This window comes from Apteryx rowi, unplaced genomic scaffold (genome assembly GCF_003343035.1).
Source record: "Apteryx rowi isolate R43461 unplaced genomic scaffold, aptRow1 scaffold_604, whole genome shotgun sequence".
Lineage (NCBI taxonomy): Eukaryota > Metazoa > Chordata > Aves > Apterygiformes > Apterygidae > Apteryx > Apteryx rowi.
This window is the reverse complement of record NW_020450877.1, coordinates 497,013-516,740: the sequence shown is the minus strand read 5'-3', so window position 1 is coordinate 516,740 and position 19,728 is coordinate 497,013.

The following is a 19,728-nucleotide window of genomic DNA, read 5'->3' as shown; positions in this document are numbered from 1 at the left end:
AGCAATTTGTCCTCCTGCATACTTTAAGGAGTGACATCTGCTCAGTTTTGGAAAGAAATGTCATAGTTCCTACTTTCAGGAGAAAGTTACAGGTGCTGAGTGGGGGTATATACCTGCCTAGACTCTGTTAGAGGTGGATCAACATACTTTAGTCAAAAGACCTGTTGAAATCACAACCTGTCCCTAATCGCAGCCTGATGTAACCTATTTCCAGCATGGTCTGTGTGGTGCTGCTGCTGCCCCTCTGCTCTCCTGTTCTGGGAGTCCCTGACCTCTGTGTGAGGGAGCTCATGCCTGGTAGTTCCCTGCTACTACTTTTCCCTCTATAAAGCAGTGATATACAAAGGACAGGGCAGTTGTGCCCAGCAGTCTGAAGAAGGTATATTTGATACCTCCCTCGCTGTGTTCAGCCTGTTTGCTAGGTGATTGCAAGGCAGGTATGCTGACTTTATCTAGCTTGCTGCCCAAGAGGATGGATGTTTTGCAGTGCCATATGCAGAGGTGCCCAGCTCTCCATGCTGGCTGCCTCTAGGGCTTCTGGATGCTCTGTCAGCAGCATCTCAAAGAAAGCACCAGGAAGTGTAATCTGCCAGGACTGGAGTCCTGCTCTGGATATAGCTCAAAACCTTCTAATCCTGGGAGATGAAGGCTTTGTGGGTACAGACCCTAAATTTTTTCATGGAAGAACCATCTAGAAATAATACTCAAGGTGGAATAACACTTCTGTGTCTAATCATTAATGAACCTTACTGAGTTTTTAAATAACTTGGCAGTATTTGGTTATTAGGACTCTATTTCTACAGGCGTTCAGAGGCTGTGGTTTGCCTATTAATATTTCTCTGCTGTCGTGCCAGCAGCAATAGTCATTAGTTTCATGTGGTGATGCACTTTTATAAAATCTGTATGGAAGCTGAATGATCTTGTAATGAGCTAATACTGCTGCACCCTTTGGTGAAGCTTTGTGCATTACCTACATCATTTAAATCTAATGTGCCTCATAGTCTAAGAAGCCTTGATCCTACTGTGAGATGATACAGCCGATAGGCTTGCATTCCAAATGGATAAATATTTAAGGAAGAAAATTGCCACCAAATATGACTTTGGAGAATTAGGGTTTCTGAAGGCGAATGTAAGAGACAGACAGCTGGATACCATTTTCAAAGTGCTCTGTTTCCAATATTAAGCACTTACAGTGCAGGCCAGTATGGAAATTTAGAGTCTTTTATTTTTCAGAATCCAGGTTCAGAAAAGTATTCTTGGCAATACTACCAGGGACTGGTGGAAGAGAGCACATATTGCACTTTGATTTTAAGCCTACCATAAATTCTTACGCATGACAGCTTAAAAAAGGCACGGGCTAGGAAGGAGCTCTCTGGAGATCATCTCTTTAGTCATTAGTATGTGAAACAAGAGGTCAAGCTTATTCTTGTGTGTCTAAAACTGACTGTTTTACTAGGGAGAAAGGCAACATTACAGTTATTCAGGCTTTTACTGTACTAGTAAGATGAATGTATACAGCCTTCTGTGCTACTGCAACTCAACAAAGGTCATTGAGATTCTGGTTTAAAGGAACCCCATCTCCATGCTCAGGAGCTTGTGAGCTGGTGGCTCATAAGCTGGTGTCCATCAACCCACAGGAATGTATAATTAGCATAGTAACTCACTCTCTGTGGAAAGCGGCTAACATCTGAACAATGTATATAAACAATGCAATCCAAACAATCTCCTTGTTTTTGTCCAAGTTAATTTCTTCTAGACTATCATTATACTCTAGATATCATGTCATATCCATAGTTTTTCTGTTACTTTACCTGACAGGCTGTAGCATCATGGAGTTGGAGGAGGTTTGGGTCTGACCTGGTGAGCAAGCAGTTGGTCCCTTTCCTTGGGGGCTCTGCGGAGCCCTGGAGACTCTTATTCTGCTCTCTGTGCAAGGCCAGGGCTGAAGGGTCATGTTTTCAGGGGTGATCCAAGCCCTCATTGTGTCTTAAGTTTACTTTGCCAATGGAGCAGTAGGAAACTCAGATCTCTGGATCCCCTGCCCATTGATGTGGTGTGTGTGCTCCCGTACTCATCTGTCAGTGTACCTGAGACTGCTAAGGCCACATCCTATACTTCTGAGCATGAAGGACCACTCCTCTCCGGTGCAGTCTCCTGGGGCAGAATTTGCCTGTCTTTCTGAGCATGCAAAAAACATTGCAGTACTCATGGGGCTAAGGGCATGCTCTCTTTTACCCTTTCTACACAACACTTTTGTCAAGTACCTATGAATTTTGCTGTTTGAATTTTAGCCTGTAATCTCTATTGGATTAGCCAATGTGGTTAAAGCATCTCTGCAGCTGAATAAAGGGTTATTGTATAATGACAACATGTGACCAACAGGCAGTACTTTGGTTACATCTCAATTAAAGTTTATAGTGATTACAGGGTCACAGAGAGGTGTTTTCTTATAAAAATATAAGCCACATCTAGATTAACATGGGCTGCATGTGTTCATCTTTTATATCTATACTATTTAATGCAAAATTAGTGAGTAAAAATTAAAGAAATGGAAGGGATTTTGTCATAATACAAGAAAAGAAGATGACTCTGCTAGAGGTTCTTCCTTATGCCACCCTTTTTTGTTTTGGTTAATTCTGGTGTTTTCTAGCAAGTACGGCAAAGACACATATATTGTGTTAAGGGATTGACCCCTTAACTCTGTGTACTGTCTCGGAAGAGGATGGAGGTGTGTTGGACGTATCATGTGAGGCTTCAGAAGAAAGGTAATAGCATGAATCCACTTAACAGAATTACCAGGTCCCTGTGGAGCAATCTACTTGCATGACACTGCTGACTCTGGGATCAGCAGTTGCTTCGCCTTTGACTCTTACAAGTATACAACTAACCAATCAAATGAAATAAAGCTTTGATTTTTCTTTTTCCTCCTTCTTTGAATGACACAGTGTCAAAGAGTGATCTGGTTCTGCAGCATTGCTGAGATTCCCTCATTTCTTTTTTTCAGGGGAAGCAGGACTTGGCAATAGCAATAGGTGTGCAAAAAAGGAGGTAAGTGAGCAGATGTGCAGAGAAAATCACTGGACAGAAATCTCCCCCTTGGGCTACTAAACATATTGTAGATGAACTCTGCATAAAAGCTCTGTATCCCTTGGCTCTCTGATAGCAATTATGATCAACCTGCAACCAAGCAGCTTAAAAGACTGCTCAGGAACTGCATTTGCCTGGTGTTCCCAGAGGCAGCCATGAGTCAGAGGAAACAAACCCGGATTGTGTGATTCTGCACAGCTTTCTGCTGACAATTACAATCAAGATGGATGGGAGACATTTCTGTGATTTTTCTCCCTCACAGAGGGGCCCTCTGGAGACCACACATGCACTGCAGCAATGGCACCATGGCAGGTCAATAGCAGGACAGAAAATTGTGGTTATTAAACAGTCCGAGATTACCATCAGAGCCAAAGCAATGCTATTAAAAAGGGATGAAGACCTACTGCAGACTAAGTTGTCTAACTCTGTTTCCACAGAAATATTCCTTTTTCACCCCTTTTCCCTCACTCCCTGAACAAATCTATGGTAAAAATATCCAGGCCTCTCCATATTTAACTCTGACACTGAATGCAATGGCCATACAAGGAGGTTGATACCAAATGTAAGATAATGATGCCTTTAGATTGCATTACCACTACATCTAAATAGCAGCCACAGGAATGATAGCAGTGCACTAGCACACAGTTATAACACTAGTTTAAACCTGTTGGGTGCCAGCAGCAGACTGGGTGCAACTTGGGACTCATGAGGGCTAGTTTACATTTATTATAGTATGTTTTTTGGTGTTTCCAATCCTGCAGAGCTTTGGGCTGCTGCAGTTGGGCCATAACCAGAAGCTAGACAGTTGATAGCATCACGGGTCAAGACTGACCTATCAGCAATGCTGATTTAGGCTAAGTGAGATTCTGACCCATTGTCTGGTTACACTGGTACAAATCAAAATTAAGATATGTTTTTCTAAATCACGATCCACAACAGAAGAATTGGACTCACAGTGTCCAGGTCTCATCACACTGTGCTCTCAAACAAGAGTTCAGCAGGCAGCTGAACCAGTTTCCAGTGGCAATCAAGTCCAGTGTCAGTCGTTGCTCCATCCTGCCTTTCCTCTGCCTCATAGCTCAGCCCGCGAACCCTCTGCTGAAGGAGTGCAGTGCAGCGCAGCATATATCTGACAGCTCCACACTCACTACGTTCAGTTTAAGGTCCGCTCTCCTTCCTGGTGTCTGTGCTTTCCTGTCATGAAGTAAATAAATACAGGCTCAACCAAAAATCAGCTGTTAATGGGAACTGAAAAAACAACAGGAGCTGTTATAAATGTTGCCCCCAGATATATTGCATGACACTAAGGACACTAAGGATGTCAGGGGATAAGGCACCTATAGTCGACACAGATGAGGGAGAAGGGAAGAACATTAAAAATGATCCATGATGAAAGATGTTCCACCACATTGTCTTTTTCCAGCACAGCAGAATGCCAGAGGACTTTCAGAGTGGGGCTCTTGTGCCAGCATCAAATGTCTACAGGGCAAAAAGCTACAAGCTAAATTACTCAGACACAGGCTGCTCACCCTGTGTTGCCAGGGTACTGCAGCCAGGACAACAGCGCAGCAACCAAAGCTTGTGTGAGTAATGACTACAGGCTTCAAGACATTGCACACAGTCCCACAGCTGCCAGCGAGGCCGGAGCTGCACTGTATGTGGACTGAGTAATGCTGGCTTGAAGAGCTCCTGTTGCCCCCTCCCTGACAACACAAAGATGAACACATGCAACCCATGTGCTTGGTTGTTACCCCCGGGCCACTGTACCGTGTATTTTGTGGTTTTGTGATTTGTTGGCTTCCTTTTTCCATGGGGTTTCTACCAGGACAATTTCCACTGGGTAGCTGGCTATGCTGCCCAGCAGCAGTGAGATGTCCATAAACTGGTGTTGCCAAGGAAGTGAGTTTAAGCCAAGATAGCAACCACTATGAAGGGATTGGGGAGGACAGTGGAGGGGTAAAATGAATAGTTCTTGGTACAGATAGACAATCACTGCTGACAGCAAGTGTGCTGCTGAACATATTACCTTGCCATGGCTCAGGCCTGCCCATGATAAATATCCCAACTGAGGCTCAGTATGAAACTTCAAATAAGTCAGTAGGACTGTTTTTACTGCAAGGCTATGATTGCAGGGCCTGTAGGCAGACCTGTTGCAGCTTTCCTTTAGCTACTGAAAGCAACTGAAGTGCTGGAACATAAGTCCCAGGCCAGAGTGGAAATCTTGCTGGGCGCTACATGCACAGACAGCGCCCCAAGCCTGGCTGGCTGTGGCTTTGTTGCTACTGGTACCCAAAGAGATGAGGAAGGCCTATTTGTGCTGTAGTCACATATCAGCCTGACTGCAGAGGAGATTTACCCTAAATCTGTGTGTGCTCCAAATTGCAAATGCATCTTTTCTTTCTGGCTCTGTTTGGGGACAGAGTTAGGAGAAATCAGGCTGCTTGGACAGTAAATTCTTTGAGGTGCCAAGAAGAGTACAGTGTTTATAGTATATCTGTTCATTGAGTACCCTGTGGAAACCTGTATTAGCTGAGAGCCCTTGATATTAAACAGCAGCATCACTAAATAGCTGCCAAAGGGGAGGCCTGTCTTCCAGCCCCTGCAGCGTGTCTGAAGGCAGCTTCTGTCTAGCTTGCTCTCCTGGCTCTGCTGGTTTTGCAGTCGCAGCTGGGCAGCGGCCCTGTTTCCACAAGAGGAACAGAGAGTGCCCTTCTGCAGTCTAGCCTGGAAAATCTAGTCTGGAAATTCAAACAGATGGATACACTTTTACAAACCGTTGTTCCAATATTACTGCATTGGATAATTACTGCTAATGTGTGTCTTCCTATAGCACAGTGACATCTACAGTCCATGTTTAAAATGAGGATAATATTTTATTAATGTCATATTGTTATGCGGTCTAGGGCCCTCCTGCTTAAAAAGAAAAGCAGGCATTGTCTGGGATATCTAAGCGCTGTACTGTATTGCAGGATGTTGCCAACTCAGTGTGCTCAAGCTCTGGACCAGCAGGACATGAGCCAGCTCCAGCCTAAAAGCTGTATGATTTGTTACTGCTATCCTGATCCTGGTTGACGACACTTAGGCTTCCCATAACAAAGATATTAAGCTTCTATAAGCTTGATGCAAGCAGACTCTCCTTTTCTATATAAGCGTCTTGATGTTTAGCTCTTGTTAGTGTCTGTAGCATGGCTCAGATGTTCTGTCATGACTTCCAGTCCATGCTCTTTGGACATTTTTGTCCTATAGCACTTGCAGGTTTTGACTGAAGCAGCCCCATTAGATGTGTTTTCCTGACGTATTTTACCATTCCAAGGAACCTTATTGCCCTTCCACTTCTCCTGGGACAGGCAGTCTCTCTTTGCATCTCTTTCTGTATTAACTCTTCTTCCCCTCTTTCACCTGTACAGACTTAACTTCTTGTCTTGTTTATTTAGCATTAACTTATCAGCATGGGCTTTTTCCTAAGTTGCTCAGAGCCATCTGTCATGCTTTTTGCTATATAAATATGTAGTTAGATCAAAATATCATCTATGTAAACTTTAGACTCAGCTGTTAAAAACATAAATACAGAGAAATCTTATGGGTTTTGGTGAAACGCCTGAAGCTGAACCAACTTGCACCACGGTCTAAGAAACAGACAGTGGCTATGACTAAACAGTTGGATGTGAGATATCTTTCAAGAGCTTAGGTCTGGGTGCACTTTCCAGTTCTGGCCTGACCTTACATCAAGTTAAGGACAGGATAGTCAATGTTTTCCTCTTCACCTTCCATAGTTTGGTTTCTGTCAGGTCCCCAGTCTGGAAGCAGTGAAATAGATGCAGGACTCAGGAATTTCCACAGACTGCATCTGCTATTCATTTGAGATGCAGACAGTGTCTCCCAAAGGAGGTGCTGAATGAAAACAAGTATGATCTGTTTTTTTCTTAACCCACCTGTCAGATAGATCCATGCTGACACATCAGTCATGGAAAAAGTATGGACACTGATCATCTGTCCCTGCATTTCTCTTTGTCAAAAGCTGAAAATGTTCCCTTTTTGTATATTTGATTAGGCCTACTTCCAGTAACTGCCTAGATGGAATTTAGGTGCTTGTGTCCAAAATGTGTGAACACACTGCTCCACTGCTGCCTGACTTCTTGGGGGTGAGTAAATTCCACAGACATCTCACATTTTGTTCTGGAAGACCTAGAATAACACCTTTGGACCCGCCTTCCTGAACAGTCTGAACAATTTGACATCTAAGCCAAGTCTGAGCTTAATCAGTAACCGGAAAATAGGTGCTCTCTGCCTATGTTTTTACATGCTTAGTCCTGCTGGGGTTCTCAAAATACATGAAAAGAAGTTGCTGAGGGTGTGATCAATACACCATGAATTTGTGGCCGCCTTTTTTTAAAATGGTGATGAGGTGGCCTTTGCCATGCTATCCAATTAGACTGGATATCCATGGAGGATGGGGGGGAGATACTCAAGGCGTTTAACTTTTTGGACTATTTGAGGTAGCTAACTTACAGACAAATCAGAGTACTTAGGGCCTCAACCTTACATTTGTTATTTGGTCAGTGAAGGAGTTGCCTTTGGATGGCAATACAGTCAAGACAGTATAAATCTCCCTTCTCTTTTCTTCCACACTGTGATATCCCAAAAAATAATCTCTGCAGCTTGTCTTTTAGCTTTAGAGTGAGGGGTACTTTCTTAAGGCATAGACTGGATTCTTCCAGATCTATTCTAGTGAGAGCTTTCCTGTCTGTCCTATATGACATCCTCAAACTCTTTATTGGCCTGTTTGGTCCCCTGCTCTTGTCCGGTTCCTATCTTTGATGGATGTGAGACCTTGATTGTGATACATACTACACCAATTACAGGGTACTTTCTTTCTCTGTAGCATTGTAACAAATTGGACTTACTAAAACCTTTTAAGATCTGAATTTTTCACTGACCTTTCAGTTTAGTATCACTGTTCCTTGAGCCATGCTGGCTTGAACACTTTAAATGAATACATGGTTCACTTTCTTTCAGCACAGTGGCACTTTCCTCTGTTGCTTCCGCTTTCAGCTCTTGTCCATTAATCTCCAATTTTAGGGAGACCTCTTCAGTAGTCTTATTGCTACCATTTTTTTTTACTTGCTCTGCATGTTGAAGTGATAGCTGCAATCTCTTGTGAAGCTGATAATTCATTCCAATTCTTGAATCATTTCCCAAAACCACTTTGTCTTGACTTGCAGAGTTTATCCTGGAACATCTGCTTTTGTGTGGACTCTGATTTTGAGACTTTTTTTTTTTGGTTTTATTTTTTGCCCTGAGCCTATTTTTCTGTTCTGTTGGTTGGCAAATGAGAATTTTTTTGACAGGTCTAGATGTTAGTTTTTGAGGCACTGTAGGACTTTATTCTTGGGATTTGGTCCGCTTCCAAATGGCAAAGTTTGCTCTTTCATTTAGGAGATGCCGGGTAATGATCCAGTGGGTGATGCCAGCCTGGCTGCTGCTGGCCTTCCTTGGGGTCATCCCACAGGAAGGATCACAGACACAAGTGCATGTGAGGCAACAGAGAGGGCCCTGGAAAGAACTGCTGGGAGCAGGGAACGTGCTGTGCGAGAGTGGGTGTGTGGGCAGCAGGGGCCCTCTCCCTTGGGACTCCCTGACAGTCGTAGTGGCTTTGGTGCTCCGTCTGTTTCCCCAGGGAAAGCCAGCGTGAGGGTCTGCTTGTGGCAGAAGCTCTCCAGCTCTCCTGGGCCAGCAAGAAGAGTGGGGTCACTTCCCCGGATGCTGAGCCATGCTCCCTCCCACTCCCGGGGCTGCTGCGGCCATACCCGGCACCGGCCTGGGCGCCGCATCGCTCGCTGCAGTCCCCAACATTCAGGGGCTCTTCATCACCCTGAGATATCCCGTCCCTCGTCTCCCAAGCAGCAGCATTGCTAGTGTCCCTGCTGCAGTGGGGGCCTCCTGCACTTTTTGTGTTTTCTCCTGTGTGCTGCATATACATGTTATTCCTAAATGTGCCAGGGCAAATTACCACACTAATGATTTTGGACAGCATCAACAGTTTCATTCTGCTGCTCTTTTACTTCAACAAATTAATCACTGAGGAAAAAAAATGCAGAAAATGTTAAGAAGCTTTTGTAGATTTTGGATATTTGGGGAGTTTCATTACCTCCTAGAACGTTAAAACAATGTTCCTCCTTGGAAGGAGTTTTTTTTTTCTTTTCAAAAGTTTTTGTTCTGTGGTGTCTTCATCATGTGAAGCAGTAGTGCCTATGGGTCATGTCATAAACTACCACAATATAACTCTGGTTAGAGTTGCTCAGAAAGGCATTGAGAATACCTCCAGCATAACTGAAGGGATGTGGAAACACTTAGTGTAGAAATTATAAGCAATAAGGGTTATATTTCTTGGCAAAGGTCTTTAATCATAATAAACACATAGTATGATGGGTAGGGGAAAAAAAAATGTAATCACCTGCTCTGATCAGAGCTCTGTCACTGCAGTGTTCCTCCAAGATTGTTATAAAGTGCAGTGGATCTTAAATATTTCCAAGAAATTGCCTTGTCCAGACTTTCTTATTATCTGCACATTTAAGAATCTAGAGGCAGATCATCTGAGGACAGTCAATAATAAAAATCAATACATGGCAAAACTTTCAAAGTCTTGAGGAGATACATCAAATGCTGATTCTGCTGCAATTGGTTTGTCTAATTACAAAACATACAACATTCAAAAACTTGATAAAATAAAGCAGAATGAAGGAGAGCTTTGCTTCATCTATGGTAAAGGAGATGAAACATTAAAGCCATAAATCCGTAAACCTCCATAAGGAGGGTAAACATGTAGCTGGAAGCAAGGAGGCCAGAAAATCTTGGAGGCTATATTCATGCCCTCCACATTCATTTTCACAAATGTTTACCAGATTTGGAAGGTGTTGATTTGGACCTTGAAGGATAAAGTTATGAAAGCCTTGGAGACCACAAGCATTTAAAGGATGTGTGCATCAGCCATATCATGACTTAAGAATTAGGTAACAGAAACTGCACCTACCCCTCTTTTGGCATAACTGTGCAAAACCTCCTTCTGGTTAATGTGTAGCCTTAGGAGAGAATGTCTCATTAACTACGCAAATTTTTTACCCTTTAGTTTAAGACTTTGACAGCAGGAAGGATTAGACCTGTTCTAGATAGTGCTATGGGAAATTTAGTCTCTTATTGTCAATGGTATTGGAACAAAATGGATTTTTCCCAGATTCCCCAGATGAATTCCTAGCTGCTTGTTTTCTGGTCCTTATTAGTTTGTGCCCGTCACAGTCATTTCTGTTTCTTCCCCAACTACATTTCATAGTGAAAGAGAGCAATTAAAATGTCACATCTTGTTGTTCTTCCTACAAATCTGCTCAGAAGGCAAGAGTAGTAAAACAGTAGAGAAAGACTGAGGAAGTGCATGCTTGAGTTTGAAATCACTGCTGTGACTTGGTTTCTACTGACAGCAGACTATGAATTTTGCAAATTCAGAATGTAAAGGAACAACGTTATAGTGAAGAGGCTTGTTTCTTGGACTCTTCGATCCTAAGGCCTGAAGATTATCTTGTCTGACTTCAAGTATGTCAGGGCAGAGAGTGAAAGATTATAGCTGCATCTGGTCCAAAGCCCTTGTAAGGCAAGGAGGAGCATACAGCATTTAAGAAAACTCAGCTAAAGAATAGTGAAGAAAGGAAGGTTGTTCAAATTCTGTACGCTAAGTGTTAAGTGAAGGTTTTCAAAGTCCTTAGGAGGTGTTAATGCATAGCTTACTAAATAATTGCATGCACCTAAATCACTTCAAGAGTCTTTCTTTAGAAAAGAGTTTTTGAACTACTTTTGCAATTCCTTCTTCTTAAAGATAGATATTAACTTTATATCAACTCATCTTTTAAAACTGTCCATTTTTTAAAAGTTATAAACTTCACAATATTAAATACGTCTTCTATCCCTAAATTCAAAATGACATGATTTTTTTAAATATACGTAAGCTTTGAGTGTTTCCTTTTCTATTGCCCTTCTGGAACAGCTGATCAGACAAATGGGGAGAAGGTGAAAGTACAGGCCAAGCCAGGTTGACAGGAGAGGTCAGAAGTCTGTGGTTTTATCCAAATTAGATATGATGCACTGATGATGTTCTTCAAAATTTTCCATGACAAAACAGTGCCACTAATCATGGATTTTCTCAGAATTTGCTTTATCTACTATTCTAAACTGGGCACAGAGTCAGATAGGTTGGTTTATGTTTACCTCATGGTAGGTCTTTTTTGTTGTGTGTAGGTTTTTGATTTTGTTTTTTTTTGTTTGCTTGTTTGGTTCTTTTTTTGCTGTTCCATATATTCATGAACTTGTCTGTTTAAAGACTGTCATGTCTGCCACATCCCTCACTGCTATGCTTGTTTTGTCTGTGGAGGTCCTGCACTGAAATGCTTACAAACTTGACTATTTTCTTTGGGGAACTGTAATTAAAGGAGAGCCTGGGGTGTTATCCAAAGCATAATTTTAGCTATAAAATTTTGCTCCATAAATGACAATTTACTCTTGGAAGAAGACTAGTGATTTTGTATTCCAATAAGCTAATATGAGCAAGAGGTTAGTAATTTGGTTCTCTGCAATCATAATTTAGAAATACAGAATGGTTTTAGCTTCTGACTTTCTGTTCTGGTCTCACTATTCCTTTAAAATATATTTTAGTAGGAAATCATGTCTCTTCTGGAGTTAGGAAGTATCTGAATAACATGAAATAGTTTGGATGGCTGAAAAACTAATCTGAACTTGTTTTTTGCCTTTGTCCTTTAAACCAATATACTTTTAAAATTGATTTTTAATTTGTTCTACTAGAGCGGTTCAAAAGATCCCTGAAATCTTAAAATAAACATTGGAAAAGAACATGTTGAATTTAAGAAACAAAACTTTCTAAAAACTTTTAATAAAGATTTTTCTTTTAAATTCTATTCATCTTTTTCATAAATATGTCTTAAGTGGAGTATAAATATTTGAGTGAGTGCAGAGTTTTTGATTTCACATCACTCCAAAGGTTCCAAAATTAGGAGAAAGTTTTTAGCTAATGGTTAATTCAGGCTTTAATGCTGCAGTTTGCTTTTGGCCTAGCTGAGAGACTGGGACTCTGATATCTCAGAATAGCTAGCCTAATCTGTTATGTTATGACAGCTTCTATATGAAGGACATCCACATTCAAAAAGCATTTTATGAATGTCATTGCCATTTAAATAAAGAAACCAAGCTAGCTGTCTCTCATGGTTACTTAAGGTAAGGTGGAACATACTGTCAGATTCCAGTTCAGACTTAAGTTTTGCTATATGACAAATATCTAACTGTGAACAAAAAATATACAAGAAGCAAGCAATCAAAATTTTGTAAGTTATGGCAATTGCAAAGAAACAGAAATCATCAAGAGTTTCATTCAAGAGATCTTATGCAAACATGACTAATCACAAATTAATGATTACTTTAAAAAGAATCTATTAATTAAGATGATGTATGAAGAATATAAAGCAAGACACTGTCTTGTTGATAGAAGGTGAGGAGTGGAACAGGAACTACACAGCACAAAATGAAGACATTTTCCACCATGATTCTTTGCCCTCTTCGGGACTAGAAATTATCTAAAATATTTGCAGATCTTTCTAAAAACAGCTTATTATTTTCTAATTTAAGTTCTGAAAACTCAATACTTACAGTTTCCTTGCTAATTAAAACCATGAGTACAAAGTACTATGTTTCTTTTAGCATGATAACAGAAAAGATTTTGACAGGTCAAAGGATGCAGCTGTTGCACCATATTTGTTCAATTGGCTGACCTTCTTTTGGTCCTATGCACCCATTCAAACCTTAAGGATTTACCTGCTGCGTAAAAGATTTTATTTACATTTTTCAGAGCATGTTCGTATTTGTTCTAAGCTAACATTTGACCCTCTGGTTGATATGTGCTCTTTCTCTCAGCTGACATTGATGCACACAAAGCAAATGTAGCCAGAATACTTTGCCAAAGAATTATTTACTTTGAGTCATGCCACTAAAAATGTTGCTTCAGATTATCTGCAGAGACTTTTGAATATCACAGTGCTGTGATACTATGACTCTCCAGTTCTTTGCTTTCATGAAATGAGATGCCAGAATTGCTTACCACTCCATAATTGCCACTGTTTTATCCACTGTAGAAAAGTTTATTGAATAGGAAGAACCTGCAAACCTCTCTGACACCGATGAAAACTTATGGCCTTGTCTGTAGTAGGCTATCTTGTTGAACACTGTCAGTAGCTTTTCTGAAGTGGCAGGTAGGCATCACAAGGTGCTGGAGTCTCATCTCACAGATCTTTCCCTGTTTTCTTTCCAACTCCTGCCTCCTCAGTTGTTTTCTTGCCTTTCTGCAGACCTCCATACTCAACTGGCAAATCTCAGGATCATCTGCAATGAGTCCCTGAAATTTCCCCATAATGCTGAAGACCTTTTCTTCCTATCCTTTTGGAGGTGTATGTATATATTTTTTTGCTATATAGAAAAAAGAGCTTGTACGAAAGGGCAAAAGTGCAAAATTCTGAGATCAAGCAGCTATTACTGTTAACCATCCATTTGATACCACCTGTGAAATATATAAAAACTGTGTTGACTTGATTTTCTCATGATAAGTTCAGAGAGAGAAGTTAATGCAGAACTAAAATTCTAAGGCACCTTTGGATGCAAATTGAACACTTTCAAAATTTCTCTATTTGAATAAATACAATAAACATCCTCAGAAACTGATTAGGTCTAGAAGGAATGAATACACTTTATAACTGAAAATGGAAAATTCTTCCAAAAATACTTTAGTAAAAGGATTGAAATTTTCTATGAATTTGGCCAAATACTGAAAAATATTTTACTGAAAAGAATGGCAGAAGTAAGGAATTTTCTTTCTAATAATTGGGTGAAAAGACAAAAGTAGCAATAATAGGTTTGCCTCTGGAGGACTTTCTCTGCTCAGGTAGGGCACTTAATGAGTAAATACAAGACATCCTGTAAAAATGGTGATAAGAAGTATGTGGTAGAAGTATATTTTATTTTTAGGAGCTCAGTGGAAATTCTAATGTTAAGATACATCTGTATTTGGGTGCGAGTCCTGGGCTTAAATCATAGAAGGATGGTGGTCAAAGGCTTGGGACAACTATAAGGTCAACCTTGATTACAGGTATAGGTATTGCTTAGATGACTAAAATGAAATTGTTATTGAAATATACACAAAAATACCTTACCAACACCTATTACCCTAACTCTTTCAATTCAAGGAGAAGCTTACATGAATAAGCCTTCTTAAAATAAAAAGAGATTTTTTCTTGTCCTTCAGATTTCTGAAGATTATTTCTAGATAATGAATGTGACCCTTCGTTATGTTTCAGAGCCTGAAGTTGCTAATTTTTCAGTTTACATCACATGTAAAAATAATATGTGTTGTTCCTAATTCCATGCTTTTTAAACAAATTCTTTGATGTCTTCAACATCCATACTGAAAATAAATGCCATTCAAATGAAGATCTTGCTTTGAAGATCTGTGGGCTTCATTTTGAGCTTGAACTGCAAAGCAATATTTAAAGGGTAGGTGTGACAAAAGTAGCAAACATCTGTAAAATCAGAAATGAATTGCCAGGCTTGTTGATACATGATGAGATCCAGACTATCAACTTAGTTTCACACATGAATTCTTGATGCAGGCCCAGTTTCAGAAACCTTAGTTGACACAAGCTGACTCCATCCTGAAGTCTCAATAGCTATGATGACTTAAGGACTTAGGTGCAATTCAGTGTGAATAAAGTTATTGGAGTTTAAGGTGTGAGTAGGGAAAAAGGGGTGTGGAAGGATAAAAATAAATCTGTTAGAACCGTATTTGGCTCAGCAAGGGTGGTTAAAGTAAGAATAGCTAATTAAATTACCCTGCTAATTAAAGCTAGGGTTTTCAAGAGTGGGGTTACTGAAGAAAAGATAATTGGAATCCTCTCTTTTCTTCATTACTTTTCATAGTAAGAGTTATATGTCATTAGATTTAGGTAATTTAGTGAAGAAACATAGCTTTTCTACTCAGATTTAAGGAGAAAGCCCTTTCCATCAAGTGTTTTCAAGTGCCCGTCTTCCCCTTCCCTTCTAAACAGCTATTTTTGCACTTGCGTGACAAAGGGGCAAGTCAAAAAAAAAAAAGGCTGAATATTGTAGAAAAGCATGACTCACATGAACTGAGAATTAGCATTTGCATTTTATTTCCTGGTCACGGGGTTGGTGAGGGTGAGGAGGGTTAGGAATAGTCATTAGGGTTAAGCATTTTATTTGTTGCTCTAATGCAGACATTCCAAAAATCTGAGCCACAAATCAGTCTAGCTCTGCTTGCCCACTCTCACCTGTTTGAGCCCAGTTAGAGTGTAAGATGACTCGGAAACACGACTGGTTTCAGAGAAGTTATATGTTTTAAATACAAGCAGGTAGAACTTAATTCACACAGTCAGGAAGGGTGGTTCAGTGCTAGCCATAATACAGACGTGAAGCATGAGATCATATAGCTACTTCCTGTGCTCTGAACAGGTTGGCTTGCTGTATCCTCAATTTCTGCTGTGTCACCACACAGCATTTTGGGGAGGAAGTGGCTGCAGATACTGACAGATAGCCATTGCTCTTGTGCATTCCTTCAGACACTACAGAAGCAATGAAAAGGGACTGTCCTGGCCCTGCCTTGTCATCTGTCTTGTTCCCAGTTTGGAGGAGGGGAACGTTGAAGACCATATCGAAAATTCAGCACCCATTCAGCCTTTGTGCTGATCACCACAATGCCTGAGCACTCGGAGACACTGGGAAGACTACAATCACATGCTGGCCATGTTAGTTCCTTGGTGGTGCCAGTTCACTGGGTCACTGGTCTAAGCTATGAATACAATGATCTACACTGTCTTACTTCCTCACACTCTCAACTTCTTCTCATTATCAGTGTTAACCAGTCCCCCTGAGTTGTGCCACAGACTCCTTAAATACTAGTTCTTATGCTGATTTGTGCAATATTCTTTTTTTTACCACTCAAACCCTGTGTTAAATTTCAAGTTCAAATTCTTTTACTCTCCTACTCTGCACAGCTTTGATTTCCCCATGTATAGAGTTACAGACTTTACGTAAAAAAGAGGCAATGATTTTCTAGAACAAGTTCCATATTTTTTATGTGCTGCAGATGCTCCTTCATTTCACCAGAGGACCTCTAAATATATCACCCAAGAAAGTTCTCTTTAAATTTTGATTACTTCATTAGTGATACTTAATAATTATCTCATTATCCTGAAAGCCACGTTGCAGCTCTCTGCCTTAGTACGTGACTGGCTTTTTGTTCAGCCACCAGGAAGCCTGTGGTCTGGAACTGGAAACTGTTGGCCACAGCAGTGGAATTGTTACTAAACCTGTATATTATATCGCTATGTACTGATCTTTTGCTGTGTTCTTGGTCTTGGTTCCAGGGCTCTGTGACCTGTCAAATTTTTCTGTCACTCTGTGGTAGTGGTGGGAGGCAGGGGAGGACAAAGTTGGGTTTTGAATCTTTGGTGGTTCTTGTGGCCATAACTGTGGTGCTTTGTACAGATTTTCAGAAGGAGCAGTAATGCCTGATTGAAAGGAAACATGTTCCAGATCAGCACTTAATACCCACTTTACAAAAATTATAAAATCTGAAAGGCACAGCCAGACTACATATGATCCAGACTGGATGCTGTCCTCACCCATCACCTTACATAATGTGCGTACTTTACCACATGTGGTACTCTGCTAGCCTCAAGAGTAAATCCATTTCAGGACAACATTTACTGTCCTTTTAAAAGAGTGTCTGCTTAACAGCAAAGCCATGTGAATAAACCATTTTTGATATCTTTTCTGTCTTATTTATTAACACTGCTGCCAAAAGCATTTGTCCTGTTTTGACAAGACTGATGAGATAGGCTGAAGAAGGAAGATTTTGAACAACCACAGTGAAAACCCTGATAAGCAAGGTAAGGACTGAAAAAGCATTTCTCATTCACCAGGAGAAAGTGAGTAACAAGAATTCAAGATGCTGTAGACTGCGGTGTTAGAAAAATGAAGAAATGCTTAAGTGGCTGATCAGAAATATAAGAGGAGGAGAAATGAGACATACCATTCTGGTTCCTGTTTTAATCAACTTTTTATCTTTTATATTTTGTTTAAAAGTACAAACCATTAGGCACTAGCACATGGCCAAAATTGGCTCTGGTTTGTTACACAGTGGAGATTATTTTCCTGTTCTCAATAGCGAACTTTTAAATGTACCATATCAAGTGAAAGCTAATAATTTTTGTTTTCTAAAATATTTGTGTGTGTGTGTGTGTGTGTGTGTGTGCGTGTTGGTGGCTAGATGACATGCCCAAGGTGCCTACTCTCTCTTCTGTTATAATTTGTTATTTGCATTGTGGTGTCAAGAGTGTAGTATTGTAAACTGTACAAGGCACAGGGAGTGCTCTTCGGGGCTACCCATGGTAACTGATTAGCTGAAAACAAAAGGGGAATTATTTTCTGTTTGGTCAATCAGCGTTTTCTGGATCAAATCCAGCATTACTGGATTTGTAAATCTAGTTTGTCTGCTGTATCCTGCAAAGCATTTGAACAGATGGGGAAAGGCTAAGAGCAGAACCTGCTCTCTAGATGACAGCCATATTGAAACTCTTCTCCTTCATATCTTTTTCATGTCTTATCGTGATACACATGCTGTGAACCTACTAGTGAAGAACAGGGAACATAAGAGATGTCATTTTGGCCTAGGAGACAGTCATAGTCAGCTTTTTGAAAGAAGACCTGGTCAGGTGAGCACACTGGTGACATCTGGGACTATGATCTTGAGCCTAAAATCTCCATGAAGGGTCACAAAGCTTCCAAAACAGTGGTGGTGTTTCTTGGGAAACAATGGGTCGAACCACTGAAGTAGGATGGAGACAAGCAGATGAATGAATTCATCATGATTCATTCGTGTTCCTCATTACTTAACTTGTCTCCTAAACAGATGTTGATCTAGTGAAAACCATATCTTCTGGAAAAGGACATTAGCATTATGTTTCTGTGGCACTTACAGTCCAGTTCTGGATGCTATAGAGCAGCTTCTACCTCTTGTTTCTCCATGACTGAAATGTAAAATTTTATATTAAAAATCTCTGCCTTTCAACAGCTGCATAGAGTGCTTTACCAAACTGTCAGCAGGAGCTACAGAAGTTAACAGAGTAATAACCAAAGTAGTGCAACATATTGATTATAGTATGTTTCTGAAAATCTTAGGATATTACTCCAAGCCTAAAGAGAATCTGCGGGAAAAATGGGAACTAGAACAATCTCTGTCTTCAGACTAATTTCAATGCATTAAACAAACCTCCTCTATGAGAGGAATTGTTTTATACCCTGAAGTTCAAATGACTGAGTTCTTTCATTCAAATGACATTCCAAATCATGCTAAAATGATACAGAGCATGGTCACTGCAAGTCACATCCTTCATAGGTGGCATAAATAACCACATTAAACAGGGATATTTTGTCTAGACTTATTTATCTGCCTCCAGCCCTCCTGACCTCTTAAAAATTTTATTAAACACTTAATTAAATTCACTTAGACTAATTGCTGTCTCTAAAACAGTAAAGAATAGCTGTGACAGATAAAAGAGAACATACCAGCTTTTCTTCAGTTTTTTTTTCTTTTCCTATTGTGATTTTCTAGCTTCCTAAGCAAAAAAACTCTTTTTGATTTCCGTTATTTTAATTCTCAGCAAAAGGGGCCTGAAATGACATATGGTCCTTAATTTTTCTTTAAAATATGCTTCTTTACTCCATGTGGAATAGAATTCCATCCATTGCGATTTCAAAACTTATACTTACCATTTCTTACATAAGAAAGCACATCATGTATTAGCACAGTTGATTATCATGTCTTGAAGGGCTTATCGTTAATTCTGTGTTTGAGTTAGCTTTGACCTTTAATAATAAAGCAATATGTTCAAATATTTTTGCAATTACTTGCTTGTGGCTGGGCACAGGGACAGCCAGGAATTTGTGTTGTATTTCTGCAGTCAAAAGGACTTCTGCCAGTCTACCTGATGGGGAACAAAGAAAGGCCAGGGGCTCTGGCTCCAGACTGTTCTGCCGTGCAGATCACTGCAGGGATGTGGTTTTTCCTAAGCCTCAGCAACAGACATCTTTGGAGCTTGGAGACCTCCTGGAATGGGAAACTCTTTGGAGGGTGGATTTGCCAGAGCCTCGTGTCTCAGGCTCGTGGCGGGGAGAGACGAAGAGCTCAGCCGTGTCTTGCTTTCTGGTGTTGGCCAGGGAGGAGCACCCATGGTGTGTAATTCAGCAGAGCTAAGCCTGGTAGGCCTAGAAAGGCCTAATCAAGAACAGAGTGTGGAACCTGAGGACAGACAAATTAATGTTAGGATTACAGTATCATACTATCACAGGATAATTCAGGCTGGATGGGACCTTAGGAGGTTTCTAGTCCAAACTTCCACTCAAAACAGGGTCACCTCTAAGGTCAGACCAGAATGCTCAGGGCTTCATCCAGTTCAGTCTTGAAAACCTTCAAGGATGGAGGCTGCACAACCTTCCTGGGCAACCTGTTCCACTGCTTAC